This window comes from Bombus vosnesenskii, unplaced genomic scaffold, assembly GCF_011952255.1.
Source record: "Bombus vosnesenskii isolate JDL3184/JDL3185 unplaced genomic scaffold, Bvos_JDL3184-5_v1.1 scf7180000015442, whole genome shotgun sequence".
Lineage (NCBI taxonomy): Eukaryota > Metazoa > Arthropoda > Insecta > Hymenoptera > Apidae > Bombus > Bombus vosnesenskii.
In genome coordinates this window covers 1-25,242 of record NW_022883999.1, presented here as the reverse complement: position 1 = coordinate 25,242, position 25,242 = coordinate 1, and the positions used below count along the sequence as shown (strand labels likewise).

The window sequence follows — 25,242 nt, the reverse complement described above, 5'->3', positions numbered from 1 at the left end:
AATCCTGATTACGTTTTGTCGCTCCGGACACGGAACCACATAAACTTTGGTCCGCCAGGAAGCAAACCTGGATCATCATTCGGATTAAAACAATGCGCAATCACCAAACTCGCTGAGGAGTTTTGCTCTCTCATTTGAATTAGATCACGAAAGTTAAGCAGCGCCGGGCACGGATAGTACTTGGATGGGTGATCGCCTGGGATTCCGTGTGGCGTTGACAGAGCGCGCTGGGCCCGCCGCGCCCCCCATGCGGTGGTTGATACGGATGTCAGCGCGAAGGTTCGTTTCTCAGAGGAGATTCCTGATCAAGTGTTGGAGGCTTTCCTTCGCCACCATTCCTCAGATCAAGGGGGGGGACTTGTCCTGAAGTACTCTCATGGTGTTTAGATAGGTTTCGTGAAATGTATCCTGATGCTCCGTGTGTAGATTTTGACTTTACTTGGTAACAGTGCCTTATTTATTCATGTGTGCATATATGCCTAAATGTGTTCCCAGCGGGTGTTATTTTATTGGAGTGATTTTGTCTATATTCTTATATTTTATTTAATAAGATATGTTTTGTTTGTTGTTTTTCTCCCTTGCATTGACACGCGGTGAGTAGCGTCGGCTTCCGGATGACGGGTTGTGCATCTTGATTGTTGATTTGGTATATTATCATTACGTAGAGTTTGATTACTATTTCCATGTGATTGTTGCCTCCGGTGTTTGATTTGATTTACTGTTATGAACATAGGTTTTGGTCATTTCGATATTAACGTTTAATGATGCATACGGAGGTATCTTCGTCAGAGGTTCCCATGCGGACTGTTCCAGTGCATATCTTGTTTTGTGTTCTTTTATTTCGTTTATGCTTTTTCGTTCATTTTTTATTCACTGCAAGTAGTATTCCAGCGCAAGAAGAAGAGGGGTTGTAACCAGCCACGAGAAACAAACCATGGATTAAAACCTTATAATAAATTATTAAACTCTTAACTACTCATGGTGAACGGATTAAGAAGAAATAATAAATGACAATTAATACAATACACAGTAGCAAAAATGTTAAAATCTGTTAACGAACAGCCACGAGGAAGGAAAACTGGATCGTAATCAGCTATCAACCCGTCCATGATTGACGAATTAGAAGGAATATATGAAACACTGAAAGATAAAGGCAATGCCCCGAAAGGAAAATCCCATTGTGACGCACTGACAAAATGAATCAACAAAAACTTCATAATAAAGCGAGACATGTTAATAATAAAATATTTTTGTTCTGTTACACAGAATGGGCGTTGAATTTAACAATCAGAAGAACCAATTGTTATACCTTCCGGATGGAATCTTACCTAAGGACTACCCGGATGCTTACGAGGAATTGTTATTCAGTTGTTGCGTCCATCTAATCCGCTCTGCTTACTAGTTCCAATATGTTTTTATCTGTCAAGACTGATTGGATCCGGAGGATCAAGAATTACACGAAGATACGCCAACACACTTGCTGTGTGGAGTACCGGAGCGAACTACAGCAAAGCATTGCCGAATGTGCGATATAGATATGTCACAGATACAGCCCGCGACATCCAGTACTGAGTGTATAAACGCTTACATGGATCTTACCGAAACCGAAAAAAGTTTTCTGGCTTTTGGAAAGATAACTTGCCCCGTTGTCCCCCTAGATGACTACAATATCATTATCGACAACTTACACGGATAAATACATATACATATGCATATTTATACATATACATACATATACATACATACATACACATGTCGGATCACGATTCGAATCTTGGGCGCGCGACGACTCTTCATGTGGACTAGCCATCGTTTCACAAAGCCGAGATTTTATTTACACGTATATACAGGTCTATCACTAAGCTTAACAAATAATAAGTACAACTAATAATAAGTCTAACAAGCACTAAGCCTAATGAATAATACGATCTACGAATAATTAAATTAAATAATACTATTAACAATGTTTGAGTTCAAACGAATCCACGGTCACCGGGATAACTCCTTACTAAGCGAAACTAACTTAGACGCAAATGCGATCGTCGAAAATGCTCGATGTATCACTCTCCAAGGCAATCGCAAGAATGCCAGCCTCGTGGAGATTTTTCTCCTTGTACGATTGCATTTTGTTTTCTATACCCGTTTGGAAGCATCGAGAAGGTTCCAAACGCCGTTGCTAGGCACACTCGTTGGAAGCATCGAGAAAGTTCCAAACGCCGTTGCTAGGCGGTTTCTGCCTGGAGTTTTGATTACTAATACAATGTATGTCCCATTGCATCGGCACCTCCGAGGCAACATCACACGTGGCTAGGCCCGCTCTCGAGGCCGCATGCCGCCACAACCACATTTCTCGGAAAACACATACAACCACTCCAGACCTCCGTTAGATAAAACATCCATCCCATGACCGTGGCTACGTTCAGCGACCGATTGTCACCTCGAACCCAATCTCGCTTATTACAAATCTTAAGCAATTGCAACTATAATAAAATCTAGGCTAAGGTACTAGAGGATGTTCCCAAAATTTCCAAGGAAAGGCTTCGGCTTTCCTTTCATCTCCGACATACATATAATTGTAAATTACTATAGTAACGGGCCCAAGAAAGTAAGAATAAAAAAAAAAAAGAAAAACAAAAACAACAACTCAATTGAAAACGTAACAATAACAATTAAAATATTTTTTTCGTGGCAGCGGTGGGATGCGCTCCACAGAGGATTAAAGTTCTTACGGTTATTGACAAAATATAATAGAGAATATGGCAACTCCATTAGACTCATTGAACGAAGACATGCTCTTGACATTGTCAGAAAAACTAAGAGCATGTGATGCAAATTTTCGAGTAATGAGCCGACATGAGTACAAAAACCAATGAATTACAAGACGACATGCGTTCACTCAAAACAAAAAAGGAAGTCGAGACACCCGTATCACTGCCGATAATTCCTCAGGTGACAATACCGACAGACGGTAGCCCCCAACCAATCAAGTTAAAAGACGCGATCGAGTCAGTACCAATATTCGACAGACATCGACCCTCAGTATTTCAATTTTTAAGAGCATGCGAGCGCGCACGAAACATGATTCCGCGGCATCAGGAGCCTCAATTGGTAAAATTATTAATGAATAAGCTTCGCGGGCACGGGTACCTCGGCGTAGAGGACAGTCAGCTAAACAGTTTGGACGATTTCGGGAACAAATTAAAGGATATGTTCGGCCCAGGGAAATCCCTTAACGAATATAAGGGAGAATTAGGAACAATATTGGAACGACCGGGGGAAGACATACTAGACTATATAGATCGCGTCAGAAACCTTAGGTTAGCAATAATGGACGGAGAAAGATGTGTGTACGGTATTATATCTCAGGATGTTCAAGACACAATAGATTGAGACACAAGGGAGGCCTTCGTTAAGGGACTCCCAAACGAGGTATATTTGCGAGTAAAAATAGCGGGATACCATTCTTTAGAAGAACTCGTATCGCCAAGCCGTTAAAGCAACGCGAGAATTAAAACGAGCAAACGACAGAACGCAATACCAACGTCCGACACCTCCGAACAATTACAATCGTAACAACGTTCGTCCCCCGAGCAATATTAAAAACATCGGAAACAACCGCCAGGATCGAAGACCTATATCGCCGCCGCAAAATGGCCCAAACGCTCCGAGACAAAATGCGCTAACATGCAATTATTGCAAAAAAACCTGGGCATTTGATAAAAGATTGTTATACATTCAAAGCCAGAGTAGACTCTAGGATAATCGTACCCTATGCATCGGAACAATCGGGAAACCGGGCACGTCCTTCGGGAGAATGGGGCGAGCCACGAAGGAACGATATTCCGAATCGCCCGAGAGTACAGGCAGTAGCAAGAAAGCCAGCACCTACGCCAGTAAAACAAACACGAGCAGCGATCCCCGTAAAATCAACTACACGATCTACAACAAAAACCAGAGCGAATGTAACGCCGGCTGTAAAACCAACGGAACCACCACCAAATACTGTGGGAAAACCTTCCTGCTGGATCAAAAAGAGAAGAAAATACGAGAAGAATTGACAAAAGAAAATCACCAAGGATCGGACTCAGATTTGGACTCTCCGGATTGTTTCAATAAAAATGAACGAAACTCCAAGTACTCCCACCACTAGAATAGTCTCCCCAGATTTAAAAACTAAGACAAATTTACTATTAGACTCCGGATCAGAAATCAATATTGTTACGTTTTTGTTTGGTTCGTTTTGGTTGTGTTGCCGTTAATTTTTGAATTCAGATTAAATTGTAGTGTTGTCTGTTATTTAATGCGATTGACAATTAAACTCCACGTTTCGGGTGACCTGCTACGCGCAGGAGTACTGGCACGGGAGAGGATTAAAGTTGGTGAAAATAAATGTTCGCTTAATCCTATTATATTATTAGACAAATATTCTTCACAAAAAATGTTTATTCATATTCTAATTGGAAATTGTCAGAATTGTCGTTGAAATTTCAAATGCTCGAAGTTACTCGAATCGTTCGCAATACGTTTTCACTCTTATTAATTACAAGATTTTAATTTGATAGATTTGCAATAATTTACAAATTGACAAATGCAAACACGTCGATTAACAAGACTAACAAGAACTGGGGAACTGAGGAACTCTGAACTAAGGAATTATCTCTCTCTCTTCTATGTCGCTACGCTTATTTATATGTCGGATATGAAAGAACACCGGAGCCTTTGATACTTTGGATAATCCCGCAAAATTGTAACCTAGAGTCTACTATAGCTGTAATTGAACAATTGTAGTTATTCAATCCGATTGTAATTGTTCGAGAGTTGTGATAATGAGCTTGGGCTCGAGGCGACAGTCAATCGCCGAACGTAGCCGCGATCACGGGATGAACGCTTTGTCTAACAAAGGCATGGAATAATTCTATAGCTCTCTTTAAAACGGAAATAGTTGTAACACTCGACAGTAAACATTCCAACGGTCTCTGTCCCGTAGTTCGCCACACGCAGACCCTATTCTTCGAGTAAGATGATTGCCAGATGTCGATGCGTCTCCGCAGTACATGTTCAGCTAGCTCGAGGGCCCGTTATAAATCTTAAGATTTAGTTAACTAAAGTCCTTCAAACAGACAAACGGTCTTTGTCCCGACTACGGGAAGATAGGGGAGACATATTTTTCAACGAGCGGCGTCTCCCACTAGCAACTTTCCCTCGAGGGCGGCTAGCATCTTTTTCTAACCACCGATATGGAGATTGACCAATTAGCAGCAACGCCAATTTCCCTTACTTTCTAAACGAAGGCTTTTCTCGACGAATCCGATGATCTCGTGTCCTTAAACACACCTCATTATAGTTTTCCTCTGTGGCATCATCGGGGCGTGAAAGACATTCTCGCTCGCGACCTCATTGATGAAAGGAGTAACCCTTTACGACCAGTGAATATTACGTGTCCGACTTAGATTTTGTGAGTACGTCCATCTATCATCCCGTCGACCGCGGATTCGTTATTGAACCTAGGATCATTGTCATTAGTTTCTCGAGTACCTAACTACCACGGTTGCTTGTCCGGTTCTATAATAATCGTATTTGCACTAGTCAATGTCTTCTCTATTGCATAACGACAACGTGTAACCCAAACGAAGATTCGTTTCACGCCTCTAACCCTAATTCTAATGTAAACCCGACATATATAATGTGTAATAATTAGTAGATATCTTAATGTATACATAGTTTTAATTTTTTTATTGTTACTGAAGTTACAGTTATTGAAGTGTGCTATTCATTAAATGTGTTTAGGGAAAGTTCGGTCACCGAGATCACGCTGTTGAACAGTTTGCGAACAATCATTGGATATATGGAAGGAATTACGGTTTAGGACCTGCATGGCCAAATTTTGATGTCCTCTGTTTGGAACCAACTCTATTCTATTCGTGAACAAAGATTCACGATGGAAGTATCCGTCAGAGAGGTTGTCCTCTGCAACTTTACATTGTGAACAGTCCTTGAAGCTGTTTGCGAAGTAACAGCAAGCAAAAGAGTTCTATTCGAAAACCAATTGGGGGGCAATTTACGAAGTTCAGTGTTTGGCCAGCGGGCACTGATCTTTAGACGAGCGCTTTACCCAATGGTATCTCGTAAGATCGAGAGGGGACAGCGATCGTGGGCGTGTAGAAATTTACAGGTTACTATCTTTAAAGAGATTTATCAAAGAACAGAAATATCAAATAACAATATTTGTACAAGGAATATAGTAATATTAATAGAATAGCTAAATGGCAATCATTTTAATCATAATAATATACTATAATGATGGAAGCTAGAACACAAAAGTTTATAATAGTATGAAAGGCTTTCGAATATGTAGAATAATTGAAATCCTTAGAATCTGTTTTATCAATCAATCCGTAGATAGACCTTAAATGGCAGACCCAGCAGAACTTAGAACTGAACTCTGCTCCTCTCTAGCTCATTAAATTTTGGGTGATTCTTGAATCAGCGTCTGTGTTTAACCTGAAGTAAGTCTTTAAACCGCAGTGTTGCTAATTTGTTGCTAATTTATATATACAGTTACGTGCAAAAGTTTTTGATAACATCGTTTTACGATAGAAATCTTATAATATAATGGAGTTAACTTGCTCTTTGTCGTAGAATATTGTTGATATCTTGTAGCTATGCCTTTCGCAAGGATAATAGCAGCAACGTGGCCGGTTTTTTTTAGAGCATTATTTTGGCCAGGCCAGGTCAGAATTTCTTTGTCTTTGAAGGTAACTAGTGTCTAATAAGACATTTTCTGAGCGCCGACGTTGACATGCGAATGACATCTCATTGTCCGAGTTTCTCTGAGGCACCGCGATCTCTTCCCAAATTCATTGCCGGAATGACGAGACCTCTTGGAATGATCCACACCTCTTGAAGTCGCCCTAGGGTTGGACTCGCCACCGTCGCCTGGAAGAGATTAACCTCATTTTCGAGGATACGCATCGTTTCACGCAGAAGCGCGTATATTCTAACCGGTCGTACTTTATGGGATGGCTACCTGAGCCTATGAACATAGGTAGCCTTCAGGCCTTTAGAAGGAGCGACAGCTGCACCTCTTCTATCTCCCGCATAATCTCAGCGCCAATGTCGGTAGTTATTCGGACAATTATAGCGCTCTTGACATTGGATACCTGTTCAGAGTCGTCCCCAGAAAGGATAATATGACGACTTAAACTTGTTTTATTAGTTATCAAATGTCCATATCGTAAATTATTATGATTAGTTTATTAATGATAAATGGATTAAACAGATGTTAATTAAAGAGAAAACAGTGATTATTAAACATGACCCAATAGCAATAAACGTATAATAATTAAAACAATTAGATAATTAATTAACAATTCGTCAACGCAAATTCAACTCTCTTTTAACAACACCATCTTGATAACGCAATCCGCACTCTCGGACTTCTCAATTCATACTCCTGTTAATTCGTTTATCGTCCCCTAGCATCCCCTTGTCTTTTGTCATAGCCCCAGTACGCATATGCTGAGCAACCGCTTGTTTATAATTCACACCTAGGCAACCGCTTGTTTACGATCCGCACAACACCCCTTAGGCCCCTCGTTCATGATACTACATTCGGCCGTACCTGACAATCACATCTGCCCTCGGATGTGCTCATCATCACTAATTTCCCCCTCATCTCTGACTTCAACAACGTCCCACCATTTCATGCGATTAGCCGCCGTGGTTGTTGTTCGTGACCCTTCGTGTTCGCCCTCTCGTTGTACCACATAGCAGTCATTCCGCAAGACTTTTACCACGCGGTACGGCCCAAGGAACTGCGACTGCAACTTCGGACCAGGACCTGCGTCCTCTCGATCGCCACTAACTCTCCTGTCTTATACGCTGTTGCCTCTTTACGTCTCTTGTTAAACGTCCGTCTGTTTTTAGCTTGAATTTCCTCGATCCGTTTTTTTGCCTTTACGCGTAGCTGATCTCGCTCCTCTTAGAACATCACGGCCCACTCGTCTTCGACCAGCTGCGCGCATTCTCATCCGCGTTCCAAACAAGAGTTGGAACGGGGTAACGTTCTGCTGGTGGTTGCGTTCAAATACCTTTGCGCTATCTCTAGGTGTAACCACTTGTCTGGTGTTGGCGCAGACAAATTCGTCAATAGGGGATTAAGCGTCCGTTTCACTCTTCCTACTTGTGCATTGTAGTCCAGCCGTGCTGTATACCTTTCTCATTCCAATAATCCTCAAAGGCAACGGCTGTGAATATCGTCCCGCGATCCGAGATAATTCTTCTCGAATTTCCGAAACCTACAGACTGCTTCCTCAAATGGCGAATAACTTCCGCAGAACTTGTTGATTTTGTGGAATACAACCAAACGAACTTTGTGAAGGCATCAATCGCCACGAAGATATACCGGTACCTTTTCTTCGTAGATGGCAATGGTCTAAGATGATCGACACGATAAGTGTCAAATGACAACTCCTCCTTGTCAATAGGGTTCAGGAATTCCTCTCGTTTTCCTTATTTTTTCTCCGCAAGGATACAATCGATGCAACTCTGCACTACCTTATCCACCTTCTCGCGCATGCCCACAAACCGATAGTCCCTTTTTAATAACGCTTCCGTTTTAGTGATGCCCAGATGGCCGTGTTCGTGAGCTCGTCGAACCACTTGAGTCTGCATTGACTTTGGCACGCCCAGCAATGGTATCTCCTTTATTTCTTTGTACAAAACTTCGTCCTTTGAAACGTATCCGCCAGCTTCGTGCTGTTCGATGTTGTCCCGGATCTACCGCAGATTATCTTCTTGCAAATGCGGCTTCCTTAGCCATGCAACAATCCTTTGTTCGTCCTCGTCTAGCAGCATGACCATGAGCAACGGATTTCGACTTAGCGCGTCGATGTGCAGTATGCTCCTCCCTGGCCTAATTGACTTGCTCTAAAAGAATTGCCCACTTCGCAACACGCTCTGGTCCTTCTTCTCCTCCTTTCTTCCCTTTTTCTCCTGACCTCCATCTCCCTTTCTTTAGAAAGCCGGCATTTCATCGCCTTTGTGCAGAAATCATAAAACCTATCCCAAAACCGCTCCTCCGCGGCCATCTTCTCAACGGCCCGGTTCTCCAATTTAAAGTCTTCACCGATCGCGACCTCCAACTCCGTTCTCTCCTCCGTCCATCTAGGGCACCAAAAGAGCACATGTTCGGCGTCATCCAGCACCGCACCACAATCCCAACAACTGGTGTGCGACTCTTTGCCGATCCTATGACGGTACCAGTTAAGGATACCGTGTTACGTAAGGATCTGCATCTGTATGGTAGTTGATCTTCCTCTTTCTTTTGTAGAAGATCAGCGGATCTTCTACCAGTCTCGTAGTTCAATTGTGGGGGTTGTGGAACGCCCACTCCAATCTCCACCTGTCCTCTGCCTCCGTCTCCAAATCCTTCATTTCTTCTTGCCCAACATGTGCCATTTCTTCGGGGCTCTCGTTGATCCGCCTCTTCACTCCATACTGCTTCCACCGCAACCATGCCTTGATGTAAATCGGCATGCTACCGGTAAGCACACACAGACCCCCATGTGACACCGTACGGTAGGCGGTAGACATACGGATCAACGCCGCCCTTTATGCCCTTTTCATGATCGTCCTATTTGTTTCTCTTCCCAGGGAGGAGGCCCATATCGGTGCGCCATATAGAACCACAGACTCCCAGATACCATAATACAGTCTCCTGACTAAATCGTTGGGCCCGCCGACGTCTGGGAGTAGGCTCCGTATAGCGCCCAAGAACCGTTCCGCTTTATCACAAACTGCTTTGAGGTGGGGGAGAATCCCCTAGCACTGTCCAACACTACCCCTAAGTACTTCACAACACGGCTAGTGGAAATCTCGCCCCCATCCCCCACGTCTTTAATAAACCAGGTGTCTTTTTCGCTATTACCTGGAACATTTGACTTTTCTCTGCTGATATTTTCATGCCCCGACCTCTCCAGGTATTTCTGAAGCTCGTCTATCTGGCTTTGTGCCGCCCTCGTATTTTCACCAAGCAAGACGATATCGTCTGCGAAGGCCAACGCAGAGACTTTGTTCCCTTCATTTATATTAATGCCTCCGATATTCTTTTCGATTACTTCAAGCAGCGGTTCGAGACACAAGTAAAATAGCAGCGGTCATAAAGGATCACCCTGCTTGACTCCTCTGAGAACTTCTACCTCGACCTCTATATTATTATTTGTTTTGATCGTAGTTTTACATCCTTTGTACATTTCATTTATAATTTCAATTATGGGGGTCGGAACGCCTTTTCTCGCCAGACATGGTTTTATAGCTGAATGGGGTATAGTATCGAAGGCCTTAGAGATGTCCAATATTGTGAAAATTCCCCTTCGATTTCTTTTACTATAATTTAAGGCTGCGCTCATTAGGTCAATATTGATTTCACATCCACTTTCGGATGTAAATCCTTTGTGCCTTTGTTGAGAATTGTGGATCTTTGAAGCCGAAATAATGTTATAGGAACATTAAATTTATATTGACAGTTATTACTAAAATAATGATATATTTATTACATGAACGATTCTATATATATTTATCGATACACACTTGCACGCGTCTCAGAACCTTCTACACCCGACTCTTCATCGACGACTCTTAACCGACTGACTGTTTACATTCCTTTGTTTCGAGACGCTGCGCACACACACATACTTCCACACACTGATATATACATATAAGTATTTCTACTACGCACTTAACTCAGTCCAGCACAGAAAATTACACATATCTCAACACACCTCCTTAATTTTTTGTGCTGCATATTTATAGTGGGTCTCGTTGTAACTGTTTTGAAATCGAGTTAAATAATTTACACTATAGCTAACGTCTAATCTTGTTCCAGTACTAATATATAACAAAGCTCCTATGGGATTTCTATATCTTATATCGTCTAAAGCTGATTGTGCGGGTTCTAAACTTAAGTTTTGTTCCATTGGTGTAAAATATAATTTACTGTTTTCTATATTATAATGTTTCGCTAATGACTCTATATAACTACTTTGATCCAGTTTCATCTCACACTTCTTATTATCGTATTCAATGTTTATTCCTAAGTAAGTCTTTACTTCACCCAAGTCCTTCATCAAAAATTTGTTTGACAATTTTTTTTTAATTTCATCGATTTTTCTTATTTTTTTTCCACATATTAATAAGTCGTCTACGAATAGAATTAAATATATAACATCATCGCTCTCATACTTCATATACAGACAATAATCGCTCTTACTTCTTTGAAATCCTAATTTTTTCATATATTCGTCGAAACATTCATACCAAGCTCTTGAACTTTCACGCAATCCATATAACGCTTTTGATAATTTACATACTTTCCCGCTTTTATCGTCGTAACCTATAGGTTGTTTTACAAATACTCCCGATTTTATAGTTCCGTTTAAGAAAGCTGTTTCTACATCCATTTGCATAATCGTCAAACCATATTGACAACAATAAGATAGTAATAACTTCAACGTTTGCGTTTTTGCTACTGGAGAGTATAAATCTTCCAGTACTTCTTTTTGTTGGAAGCCTCGAACAACTAGTCGCGCTTTCTTACGATTATCAGATTTATTCGTATATATCCATTTCAAGTCTAATACTTTTTTGTCTTTTGGTTTTTCTCCTAATTGCCAGGTCTTATTTTTCATTAAACTATTCATTTCTCGATCCATTGCTTCTTTACATGAACCGCTGTCATCTCCACTTAAAGCTTCTTCATAGGTTTCATAGGACTGTGTGCACTAACTATATTCACATAAATGAAATATGAGCTCGTTTGACCAGATCTTTGAGGTTTCTTTCTTTCCCGTCCTGACCTTCTCAAATTACTTTCTGTGTCCTCAAGTTTTTCTTCTGATTCGTTACTTAAATTTCTCTCCTTTTTTATTGCAACCTGCTCGACCTTTTCGTTTACATCCGAATGTTCGTCGAAAATCTTTTTTGTCTCATTGCCTGGTCCATCTTCTCCTCGAAATCCTACTAAATTATCATCTTCACCTATAAATTCTACGTGTCTTGCAATTACAATTTTATTATTAACTAGTATCCTATATCCATTGTTTTCATAACCTACAAGTATCCCAGTGTCTGCTTTTTTTGTCCCATTTCGAATTTCTTTTAACTTCGGGTATTCTTACGACAACTCTACTTCCGTACAATCTTAAATTATTTATATTCGGTTTCCTTTTTAAAAATATTTCAAATGGTGTTTTTTTTTCATATGTGTTTGTAACGGTTCTATTTTTTAAGTACGCCGCGGCTCTAACTATTTCCGGCCAATATTTAATATTCAGCTTTGAATCATGTAATAAGCATCTAGCGGAATTCATGATTGTTCTATTGTAGCGCTCAGCTGTTCCATTTACCTCGTGAACATAAGGTGGGCATGGTTCTACGACAATTCCCTTTTCCCTAGTTAGATTGTACATGCTTTTGTTCATATATTCTTTTCCATTATCGTATCTTAATCTCTTTATCTTTTTACCAGTAAGATCTTCGACTTTGTTTATGTAATCAAGGAAGCAATTGTAAACTTCACCTTTTGATTTCAAAGTATAAATCAATGCACACTTACTGTAGTCATCTATAAATGTCAAGAAATATTTGGATCCATCAAACCCGGTATTATTATGAGGTCCATTTAAATCGGTATGTACTAATTCTAAAATCTCGCGTGCTCTTCTACGGTTATTTTGGAAGGGTACATTTCTACATTTTTAACATGAGATTCTTGCCTTTCAATGTAACTACTTATCTTATATAAACCATGATCTTTGAATGCTATCCCTATCAACTTTCTGTATTTGTTATATATCTTTAAAGTATTTCCTGCTGAGACTATCTTACTTTCATTCGTTAGCATAGCTAATTAAGTTATTATCCATTTCTTTCACGTAAAATACATTAGACATTGTAATTTTAATCCTCCTTTTGTTTACTTCAAAGTAAGTTAAAATTTTTCCGACTTTTGTTCCTTTTAGACTTCTACCGTCTCCTAACTTCACATTTATCGGGTTTTTTAAATTTTCGTACTCAACAAAATAAGAGTCATTATATATAATGTGATCTGAACATCCACTATCCAATATCCAATCTATTTTTCGCGTATCGCTAGTACACACCGTAATTTCATTTTTATTATTTTCGCGCTCTACTCTCGTTAGGAAAGATCCAATTTCTTGGTCGTCGTAGCCCTCGTTGTGTGAATAATTTGCGTCGTGTTGACTTGCCTCGTAGTAGCGTTGTTGCCGGCCTCTGCTTTGTCCTCGTTGGCCAAATCTTCGTTGGCCGTATCCTCGTCTTCTTTGGCCAAAACTTCGTCCGCCGCGACCCCTATTCTGCTGCGGCTGATACGCACCTCCTTGCTGTTGCGTTCTTCCATTGTTTGCGCCATTGTTTCCGCCTCTATACGTGTTTGTGCAATTTTTTGCCATGTGACCGTACTTTCCACAGCCATAGCACTTTATGTCCTTTTTTTTCGGCTGTAAATACATTTGACTTTGTTCTATCACTTTCTTTCTTGCTACGCGTTTCTCACATTATAATTTTATTTTTCAAAAATTCACAAGTCCGCTCACTTTCTTTCACTGAGTCGATTAAGTCACCAACATAGCTCAATGATTCTGGTAGTGCTTTCAGCATGTAGTCGAGTTTTTCACGTTCGCTTACATTTGCATCGGCACTCTTTAATTCATTGATAGTTTTTTCAAATTCCGTGAAAAATGAATTTGATTCTTCAAAGTCTTTCAACCTCATGATGTCTAGTCTACTTCTTATACAAATTCGCACTGCTGTTGATTCCTTCATATACATCTCATCAAACTTTTGCATTATTTTTAAAGCAGTGTCTTGATCACCAACAAATTCTAATTGCTAATTCCTTATACTACTATAGATGTAGTTCATCGCCCATTGATTCTTTTCATCCCACTTATCTTGCGCATCCGTGTCCATTTTCCCTCGTGTAGCCGGTTCATAACATTTTTTACACTTTAGATACATTAATATTCTTTTCTTCCACATTCTGTAATCGCGTCCATCGAATATTTGAACCTTAATTTCGTCGTCCCTTGGCATCTTGATTCGTTTTCTATATTCACACCTTTTTTTTTTTTTTTCAAAAAATAATTCTCTTTATTATCCAAAATCTTTTTATTTGTTCTACCAATAGCCTTTTTATCTCTTCAGAACTTATTTCCAATTTTTTATTCCTTTTTATAAATCGACTTTTATACATTCACTCCCGGTTACACGTGGTTCCATAACCTTAAATCTCGGCAACCACGATCTTCTACCATGTTGAGAATTGTGGATCTTTGAAGCCGAAATAATGTTATAGGAACATTAAATTTATATTGACAGTTATTACTAAAATAATGATATATTTATTACATGGACGATTCTATATATATTTATCGATACACTTGCACGCGTCTCAGCACCTTCTACACCCGACTCTTCATCGACGACTATTAACCGACTGACTGTTTACATTCCTTTGTTTCGAGACGCTGCGCACACACACATACTTCCACACACTGATATATACATATAAGTATTTCTACTACTTAACTCAGTCCAGCACAGAAAATTACACATATCTCAACCGCCTTATATTTTGATCTATACCCCGTCTTAGCCGCCCATCGAGGATTGATGAGAAAATGCGGCCTAGAATTGGGCCGATCGTAATTGGTCGCCAGTTCTCGACCATATTTCCATCTTTATTAGCCTTCCATGCGGTCGGAAAATAGGAACTATACCATAATATATTTGTCGGCGATGAAAGAACACCGGAGCCTTTGGAATTTTGGATAATCCCGCAACATTGTAACCTAGAGTCTACTATAGCTGTAAGTGAACAATTGTAGTTATTCAATCCGATTGTAATTGTTCGAGAGTTGTGATAATGAGCTTTGGCTCGAGGCGACAGTCAGTCACCGAACGTAGCCGCGGTCACAGGATGAACGCTTTGTCTAACAAAAGCATGGAATAATTCTATAGCTCTCCTTAAGAAGGAAATAGTTGTAACACTCGACAGTAAACATTCCAACGGTCCCTGTCCCGTAGCTCGCCACACGCAGACCCTGTTCTTCGAGTAAGATGATCGAGTAAGATCGATCGTATATATATATATGTAACTATGCACTAAATTTGAAACGTATGCGATGTATTGAAAGTTTTAAAAGTTTCTTTCAAGTTTCAGATATTTAATCTAAATTAGAGATATATTAGTAAAACATGAAATGAATTATATATATTTACATTATAATTTTTAAACATATTCGTATTTTTAAACATCATTAACTAAATTTCTAAATAATTAAGAATATACTGCTTCTTATTAAATAGGTACGAAATGTTTTTATTAGCGAGAAGCTATTAAAAGTGATGGTTGACAAATTGTATCGACAAGTTGACGAAGTATACCAGTAATAATTTAACAAAGCAAATTCTTCACTGCGATCTTCGAGAGAAATTCCTTGGAATTGGAATTGTTGTAACGAACGCAGCTGCATTTATAACATGCGACATGAGTAAACTCTTTTATATACTAAGCTATTTGATTAATGCTAAGTATGTAAGAAATCTAAAAAGCTTTTAAAATCGTATATTTATCATTGTACTATTGATTTTCCTACCATTTCGAAATGTACAACTTTGAGAGTAATTACTATATCTTCGTTCTTAAATAATGGAGCAGGTAGCGAAAAAAATGAAGGAAAGGCGGAGAAACGATGCAGAATATTCATAACGTGCACGTGATTCATCTGCATGTTTCAGTTTTGTTGTATATTTCACAATCGAACATTTTCTTTTCTCTTCTATCGTCCTCTTGTATCTTGTGACGTGACTGTTTCTCGTGGGAGATAAGAGCAAGACGAAATGCGGTTTTTAGCATTTCGCAAACAAAAAAGGACGAAACTGTTCGCTTTTCTTCTGTTTTCTTGTTTTTAAATAGAGATGAAAGATAAAAAGACATATCTACAGAATTTATTCTATTTCCATTACACTATTTTCATCTAAATCAATTGGCTTGCTGAATAAATTCTTCTTGTTTACAGGCGTAGCTAATAGAGATTTGGATAGTCTAATATGGCTTATTTTCATTCTTTTTCTTAGCTCTAATACTTTCTTTAAATCTTTCTCGCCAAACCTTATAAATGTAAAATTATTCGCACACTGTAATTCATTATTCCAATTCAATAACATTTCACACTGAGTTGCATTTAAAATATCAGAAATTTCTGAAAAATAAAGGAGGTTTTGTACATCAGGATATATTGAAAATAAATTTGGCTGTAATTCTTTACCTATTCCACGTGTATGATATTCTCCTAGTTCTTTCTACTCTAATTATATGTTCCCTCCTAGCATGCTGTCTACTCCTGTTGCTACCTATAGACCTTTTAATAGTAATTTCTTCCATTTCTTCATCATTTCTTGCTACATACCTTTGGATCAAATATAGAACTATAACTAATCACATCTTTAATGTACAATCTCTGTATCATCGTGTGTATACATTTTTGTTTTACCTCCGTTTCTAACAAACTTGCAGTTATCTCTGGAGTATAGGGTCACACGCCTGGAATCATATTGTTTCTGATCTACGATATTTTCTCTCCTATTGAATTCTGTTTTATCAAGCAGGACATTTCTGCCTTCTGTCTATTTGATATTCTGAAACAAAACACATTGTCCATTTCCTTCTTTATTACACAAAAGTATTATATAATCATATAAAATAAATGAAATGTACATAACAAAATCACATAATTTAATAGTAATTGTATTTACTTTTTGGCTTTTTTTCGTAATAGCGATAGACTTTCTGCTATTTGGGTGTATCATTTTCTTTGGCTTCAGGAATTCTTTTCTCATTGCAGTGGCCTATAAAAGACAACAAAATAAATTAGTTAAAATATTACCATGGCTATGAATTATTTCGATTATCCTAATCATCAAAACTCCAACTCAGGCTATCCGTTTACTCAATGTATAATCATGCACAGGCGAATCGTCGACAGTATCACACGAATTAGTGCATTAGAAGCACTAATAGAGTAGACAAAACATCCTACATGCCACAGCTATCGAAACAATAACCAGATAGCAACGGATAGGCGCCTCTGATATACACCCGACGATAACCGCTTCAGAGGGACTACAACCTCAGTACAAGAAGTCTCCCAAATCAACGTTCTATACCTCTTTGTTATAACACCCTGAACCGTCACTCTGTTGGATTCATACAATAAATTTTACCACTATATCTAAAGTTTAATTCTTTAACTTATTTGTGAAACGTTCGAACTGCGACTCGGGGAGATCACCGGTGATTTGTCAATTTTGTGATTTGTTGTGTCTCGTATATGATAACAGCAACGACGGCGACGCCTATCGATAGTAAAAGTAATATCGAAGTATACCTTCCTACCATGACATTTCTGGGCTAACAAACTTCAAAATTGGTTTCTTTTGTTTCAAGATATTTTTAGCTATTTTTTTTAATCTTATAATGATAACCTATTTTAAAATGTGCAATGTTTGATAAATGTACATTAGTAAAATTTCATACGAAGAAAGTTTTTGGGAATCCGTATTATATTCAGCGAGCAGAAAACGAAGACTTGACGGAAGTTGACAACAATGGAGATAAAAGTCTTTATCGTAATATTGTTGTTATTGATTTTAACGTCAGATGGAACGGGTTTCGACAGAAAACGATCCACCAAATTTCAAAGAGGTAACGAGCAAACTTCAAGTAAAAACGAGCAGAAGTCAACACCCGATTATTATTATTACTGCGACTCAACAGAGTTTGGGGTAGTATTATACAAAAGATTCCGTATTTGCGTTCTTGTTCGCCGTGCGACATGATAGAAATTGATTTCTCTTCCGCTTGTATCAGATGCGGGATGTTGGTTGATCCTTTTTCACCGGTCTCGATTATCCTATTTCTCTTTATTCGCCTATTTTTTAAACGCAAATATAGATTTTTTACGATTATTTATATTGTTCATGACATCATTTGACGAATTCTTCGAGAACTTCGCAAGGGAACCAAGACATAAATGATATTTAAAATGTTTATAGCAGTTCTGAGGTAAAGAGAAGCGATATTAGTTTGAAATGATGGATCATTTCAATGACTTTATTATTTATTGCCTTAATAGCTATCTACATATTATTTTAGTTGCGTTTTCTTTTGGATCGGAAATGACTATCCTGTGTTTCGTCAATAATTTGTCTTGCTTCTCTTGGTGCATTTCTAAATGTAGTATTGACATAAATGAATTTTTTACTGCAAGAGTTAACATCACTTTTTTTCGACTTCTCTTTTAGGTTACAAGAGTACAAAGCTATATGTAGGCCGAAACATGTATGTATTTTTCGATAAAAGATAAATTTTTATTCAAAATCTACGAGACTGCACGCAGATATTTCAAATTGCAGCGAATATTATCACGAATACTTCGCGTTAAACATGTTATATCTTTTAACATTTTCAGAGACGCGTAAACATCTGCAAGCTATTTATCACTTTATTCGATTGCATATTGTAGCGACATATGAGTCATAGGACGATGCGAATCGAAAGTAACTCATGTTGTTGTTTTGCCTCGGGGCATTGATACCGTCTCGAGGTACGAAACTTGATAATAAACAAACTCCGGACAGAACAATATCGCCGCTACGCGCAACCGTCAACCGAAGTCGAATTTAAATTCGTTAGAGGGAGATCGTTAGAAGAGTACTGTCGATAGTTTTAAATACATTTGACTACACCAAATATCAACTCGTCTCATCACTATATACACCAACGCGTTTAATCAACCTCCACATAATCGAGAAATGAGTTCAAATTTGACCCACGTTTCTATCGACTTCGCTTTCTTCTTTATTTTGGAAGAAATGCACATTCACTATTTATCAGCTAAGCGAACTCGAAACGAATGAAAATTCCCAACCACCACGTAGACCAAAGCCTATCAGCCTTTTCCGAACCTGTAGGTTACAACGAGATTCTTAATTAATTAATTCGTTTCTTACAGGCTACATAATAATACAGATAATAATACAGATAAGAATAAGATAATAATACAAGTCGTAATCATTATATATCGGTACATACTATCAATTTGATTGTGCAATTAAATAACATAATATCAAAAGTAATCAAATGTTGGGATACTTTTGCGCGATAGTGTATATGTGTAAAATAATATGATTCTATAAATTCATTCACAATAAATCAAAAACAATGTTGTGTTGCTTATTCTAGTAAACAATCCAACCATTTAACTGTAAGATATTTGGAAAGTTCATGTAACAAGCATACAATATGCCACCCGGAAGGTACCAACTACGTTCCTCTATGAAATTAGTACAAATGTTTCAAGACTTATATATTATTAACATTTCACGCAACGTTTTTATAAGATACGTTAATCCGTAGAAATGACCCGTCGCAGTAAATTTATACATAGATCAGAGTTAGAAAATACAAAAGAACGATATTTTCTCTGAGTATACGAAGTTAAAATGGTGTTGGACGCAAATTAATTGGTTGGAAAGAGGCGCCTTGAAGCGTACTAAAAGAGGTAGCTTACCTCGTTGAAATACCATGGAACGAAACCCTGTTGGGCAATGGGCATTCTGCTGTAGCCTGGAATTCCTTTTGCTCCCGTATTCTTCTTCTGTTTTCCGTGGTTTTTGTTACAACACTCGCGACGTTTTCATTCAAACGAACACACAACGCATAAACGGAGAAAAACAAACGTTGAAGGTTGCGTCGCGTCACGCGAATCACTGACGCTACACTTATACGTTGGAAACAGGAACGAAACCGACGCAGGTGCAACACGGGGCCCGTGAAATGTAAACTATCGAACTACGTATAATAGCACACGAAAGTATTTCTATTGTTTGTGTATATATATGTGTGTGTTTGTGTGTGTGTGTGTGTGTGCGCGCGCGTGTGTATTCATATATATATTATAAATTGGTATATATATATATATATATATATATATATATATATGTATAAGATTTATAAAATGAATGCTCGGTAAAATGTCTGTGATAAATAATACCAATTAAAATGGAAAAATTTTTAATTGCATTGCTTCGACTATACATATACATATACTTAATGTGACTTACTTTGTATGAGAAAAATTCTGTTTGTCAATTCGATATCGAGAGCTGATAATGCTAACATACGATGAAACGATAACAGAAGAATCCGAATATTCAGAACTTTTCACGATATATGTTAAATAATATTATGAAATAAATTAAATAATTACCCCGCATTGCTTCCAGCGTACGTGTTCACGATTCTCGGCGAAACCGAATATGGCAGCAGGAAATCAACCAATCACAACTTCGGAAGAAAGTAAAGCGCGGGAAGAAATCGCGGCATCCAGCTTCCTGCGAATCTATTCTCGATCTCGATGTAAGCAGTAATCTTTCGATAATCGTTTTGCAAAATGGCGTGTCTTAAACGAAGTGTATAGTAAAATTCGTATTTGAGAGACGCATAAATAAACGATATCAGGCTATTTCCCGCGAGAAATTCACGTTCGGTTGCAACATAACATGTCACGTATGTATTTTCGTCGAAAACTGATTTCGAGGGACGTGTATATGTACGTATCAAGTTACTTGGCGAAAGTTCAACGACAGACTGTGACTTTAAAACAGTATGTATGCCTATGTTTGTTGTCCGAGAATTGGAAGAATCTGTCATGTTTTGTTTACGTCGGCTGTAATGGAGTGGTGTTTTTGTCTTGTGGTAACTGAATGTCTCAAACAACAAACTCGAGATTTCAATCGATCTTCGAAAAGAAGTCATACCCATTGGCCTTGGGTGAGTTGTGATTTCATTAACTTTTTAATTCATAATTGATAACATAAGGTTATTGTAAGACCGATGAAAATATGGATAGCAACCAATTGCAATTGAATATCTGGCCTGTCTTGCATTATTGAAATTTTGCAAGTCACTAAAGTTACCAGCATTAATATGTTCCCTTGCACAAGTTTGACGATAAAACAAATGAAATTTTACTAATTGCAAGTTATTTGATTATTCTATTTAACGAAAAATTATAAAATCATAAAATAGAATTCTATATAACCTGTAAATCGTAACTTGTCAATCTACTAGTACATATATTATAAATTGGTAAACTTTTGTGTGTGGGGGAGGGGGTGCTAGATGTAACACTGATACGACATTTTGAAAAAATATTTAATTATAATCATGAAAGGCGTTATTGAAATATTGAGTTTTTATTAATGTTCCTTGCAACTTCGAGTTTGCGTACTATATTTAAAATGTACATAAGATATAAAGTATATTGACAAATAACAGTCACAAAATTGTTTCAAATGAGGATAATCATCCTAATATCAACTTATCAATTGTGATCTGATAAACAAGAATTCAAAATACAGTTAAACTGTGTTCTACATACAATAATCTTTTTCGGAGGAGATTTAAATATATGAACATATTGTGATATTTTGTCCATAATAACATGAATAATATAAAGTTTCGTATTACATATACTCTATTTTTTAATATATTCTGCATATCTCATTTTATGACAACAGACAAGCAAACTATATTCCCATTATAAGCTTCGCTCTAATTTCGCATCGTTTCACCTGAATATATCGTGAAATTTCATCCCGTCAAAATTTTGCGTCAATCTTTTTTATCTTAAAGGATTAAAGACAGTTGCAAAACGCCACGGTGTTTCGGGGTTTGTTTAAATTTCCGCCAAATGAAAAAGAAGTTTCGCGAAAAATGGTAGTTACTAACGGCACGTCTGGTTACAATTTTCGTTTACAATTCTTTTGGCGAGTAAATATGACGTACTGGGTCGATACTAAGTAGTCGGTTGTCCCTGAAATTTGAACTGTTGAGAACGAGGTAATAACAGGGCGACTGGTTTGTTGCTGTGTAACGTATACACGTTTCTGAATAGTTTTCTACTTTAAATGAAATTAACTGCTACCCGACGGAGTTTCGACGTAGCGATAAACACGCCACTGAAAAAAGCGACGAATGGGAATGGAAAATACGTAAAGATTTTTTTGACAAAATAAAGAATCATTTTGTCAGATTTCAAGAAGAGTTTGGGTAAATTCAATTTATGCTCTTTGCTACTTGACTTATGTTTATAACACTAAAAGTTATCTTTACAAGCAGCGAAGTGATTTAGTTTCATCCGTAGTTCGGTTGCTTCCAATTTTTTCATTTTCACATTGTGTAAATTTCGACCAATTGCGGGGAGACGTAATCGCGAGGAGAGACGTCAACGGGGGTCGTAAATCCCCGTTACGATTATAACAATCGACACCACGAATTGATCGATCCCCTGATTTCCGTTGAGATAATAGGGGTGATTGAGTTTGTATAACACTGTGATTCACAGAATTATAAATTATACATTTCCAACACTTAGATTACACTGACGTAGAGAAATAAATAGTTAACAACTTGTCGCACGAAGATGCGATAGATATGTACGCTAGAGCAGGGCTCTTATAATGGAAATTAATGTATTAATGGACTTAGCACTATAATATATGTCGGATGGTCATTGGAAATGGGGTTGTGGGCGTCAAATGAATCTTCTCGAGGATTAGCCATTGATACGGTACACACAGGCGTAGTTTATTACAATGATAGAATTATTACAGTCTTAACAATTGATCACGGCGGTTCGGCACTCGCGACGCTAGTGACGATGCTCTCGGGCTCAATAACGAATCCGCGGTCAACGGGACGACAACAGAACGTACTCACAAAGTCCAAGTCTGAGAATAATCACTGATCGCGAAGGCGTTACTCTTCGATCGATGAGATCGCGCGCGAGAATGACTTTCCCGTCCCGATGATACCACACAGGAAAACTATAACGGGGTGTGTCTAAGGATACGAGATCATCGGATTCGTCGAGAAAAGCCTTCGTTCAGAAAGTATTGCTGCTAATTGGTTAATCTCCATATCGGTGGTTAGAAAGGGATGCTAGCCGCCCTCGAGGGAAAGTTGCTAGTGGGAGATGCCGCTCGTTGAAAAATATGTCTCCCCTATCTTCCCGTAGTTGGGACAAAGACCGTTTGTCTGTTTGAAGGACTTTAGTTAACTAAACCTTAAGATTTATAACGGGCCCTCGGGCTAGCCGAACATGTACTGCGGAGACGCATCGACATCTGGCAATCATCTTACTCGAAGAATAGGGTCTGCACGTGGCGAGCCACGGGACAGAAACCGTTGGAATGTTTACTGTCGCGTGTCGCCACAAATATTTCTTTTAAGGAGAGCTATAGAATTACTTCATACCTTTGTTAGGCAAAGCGTTCATCCCGTGACCGCGGCTACGTTCGGCGACTGACTGTCGCCTCGAGCCCAAGCTCATTATCACAGTTCTCGGATAATTACAATCGGGTTGAATAACTACAATTGTTCAATTACAGCTATAGTAGACTCTAGGTTACAATGTTGCGGGATTATCCAAAATTCCAAAGGCTCCGGTGTTCTTTCATCTCCGACACGGCCATCCTGACTATCACACGTCCTCGTGTGCAGCTAAAATATCATATTTCTTACATTAGATTCGATATAACTGACATTATTTGCGATTTAACTAAATGTCCAAATAAGTCAAGGGTCCAGTGCAATAACAAAGTTTCGTTCGGAGGTTTGACGACAGAAAAATAAAAGAGAATAGGAATTTGTGATGTTATAATTTGTATTCAAAGTGTTAGGTGCGTTCTGTGAGTCGCCAGTCGGACCGTAATGACACAACAGATCATTTTCGATTTCGTACACCGGTGAACCTCAGTTTGTTGGATCATATTGCCACGTTGGGTGCATTACACCCAGAAAGCACGTAAGCCTACTCAACGGGTTACAACAAAAGCACGTAACCCCACTCAACGGGTTACAACAAAAGCACGTAACCCCACTCAACGGGTTACAACAAAAGCACGTAACCCCACTCAACGGGTTACAACAAAAGCACGTAACCCCACTCAACGGGTTACAACAAAAGCACGTAACCCCACTCAACGGGTTACAACAAAAACACATCAACCCTCTCAACGGGTTACAACAAAAACACATCAACCCTCTCAACGGGTTACAACAAAAACACATCAACCCTCTCAACGGGTTACAACAAAAACACATCAAACCACTCGGTGTATTACTATGACCACAACGCAGCGTTAATGATCCTCTGAGGTCAGTATACTTGCATCGTTATTATCACCGCCGTTGTCATCACCGCAGACGTCTAACTCAGCAGGGACGCAACCTTCTGGCATTTTTCTCAGTCTGTCGTGTCTGTCCTTATATGATCGTTTGCCGTCTAAGGTTTTTAGGGTATATCTATCTCCTTCCAAAATCTCGGCTATTACGAATGGACCCCTGAATTTCGGATCTAACTTCGTCTGGTTTCTTTCCTCGTTTTTACGTAACACGAAATCGCCAAGGTTGAACCTAACTATTTTAGCTTTGTTTTTGTCGAACCTATCCTTATCGTATTTGGCGCTTGCTTCTATATTCTTTATCGCCTGCTGTCTTACATGGGAGATATTTACCTCTCTTTCTTCGATACTGTCGGGTAGGGATAAGCCGTAGGATCTCGCTGTTTTACCGATTAGTAGTTCCAACGGGCTTGACTTAGTCACGCGGTTGGTGGTACAATTTAAGGCCAGTTGTATTTCCCCGATCGCGTCTTGCCAGGACCGCCCGGTGGTTTCTATTGTTGTGAACATGTTTTTTAGCGTACTCATAATACGCTCTACCTGTCCGTTGGCCCTACTAGCTCCGGTCGCAATTAAATGGAGTTTAATGTGTTTATCTTGACAAAAGTCTCGAAATTCTTTGCCCGTGAAACATCTTCCCTGATCCGCTATTATCCGGCAGGGACTGCCGAACAAAAATATAGCGGACTTAAGCGCTTTAATGGTGTTAATGGAGTCTAACTTACGGGTATGGTGCAAGTATACGACCTTGGTGAAGGCGTCGACCAACACAATGACGTATTCCTTCGAATCGTTTTTACCGCTTAGTTTGCCCGTTATGTCCATATGAACCGTATGCCAAGGTATACTGGTCTTAGGTATGGGGTGTAGTTCGGCTTGTACTCTACCCGAACTTGCCTTTGAAACTCG

General features: G+C 38.8%; 1 pseudogene; it reads right to left on the bottom strand.

Moving 5' to 3' along the window:
• Positions 1–16,017: 16,017 nt before the first annotated feature.
• On the bottom strand, positions 16,018–17,482 carry LOC117241220 (annotated as a pseudogene).
• Positions 17,483–25,242: the final 7,760 nt, after the last annotated feature.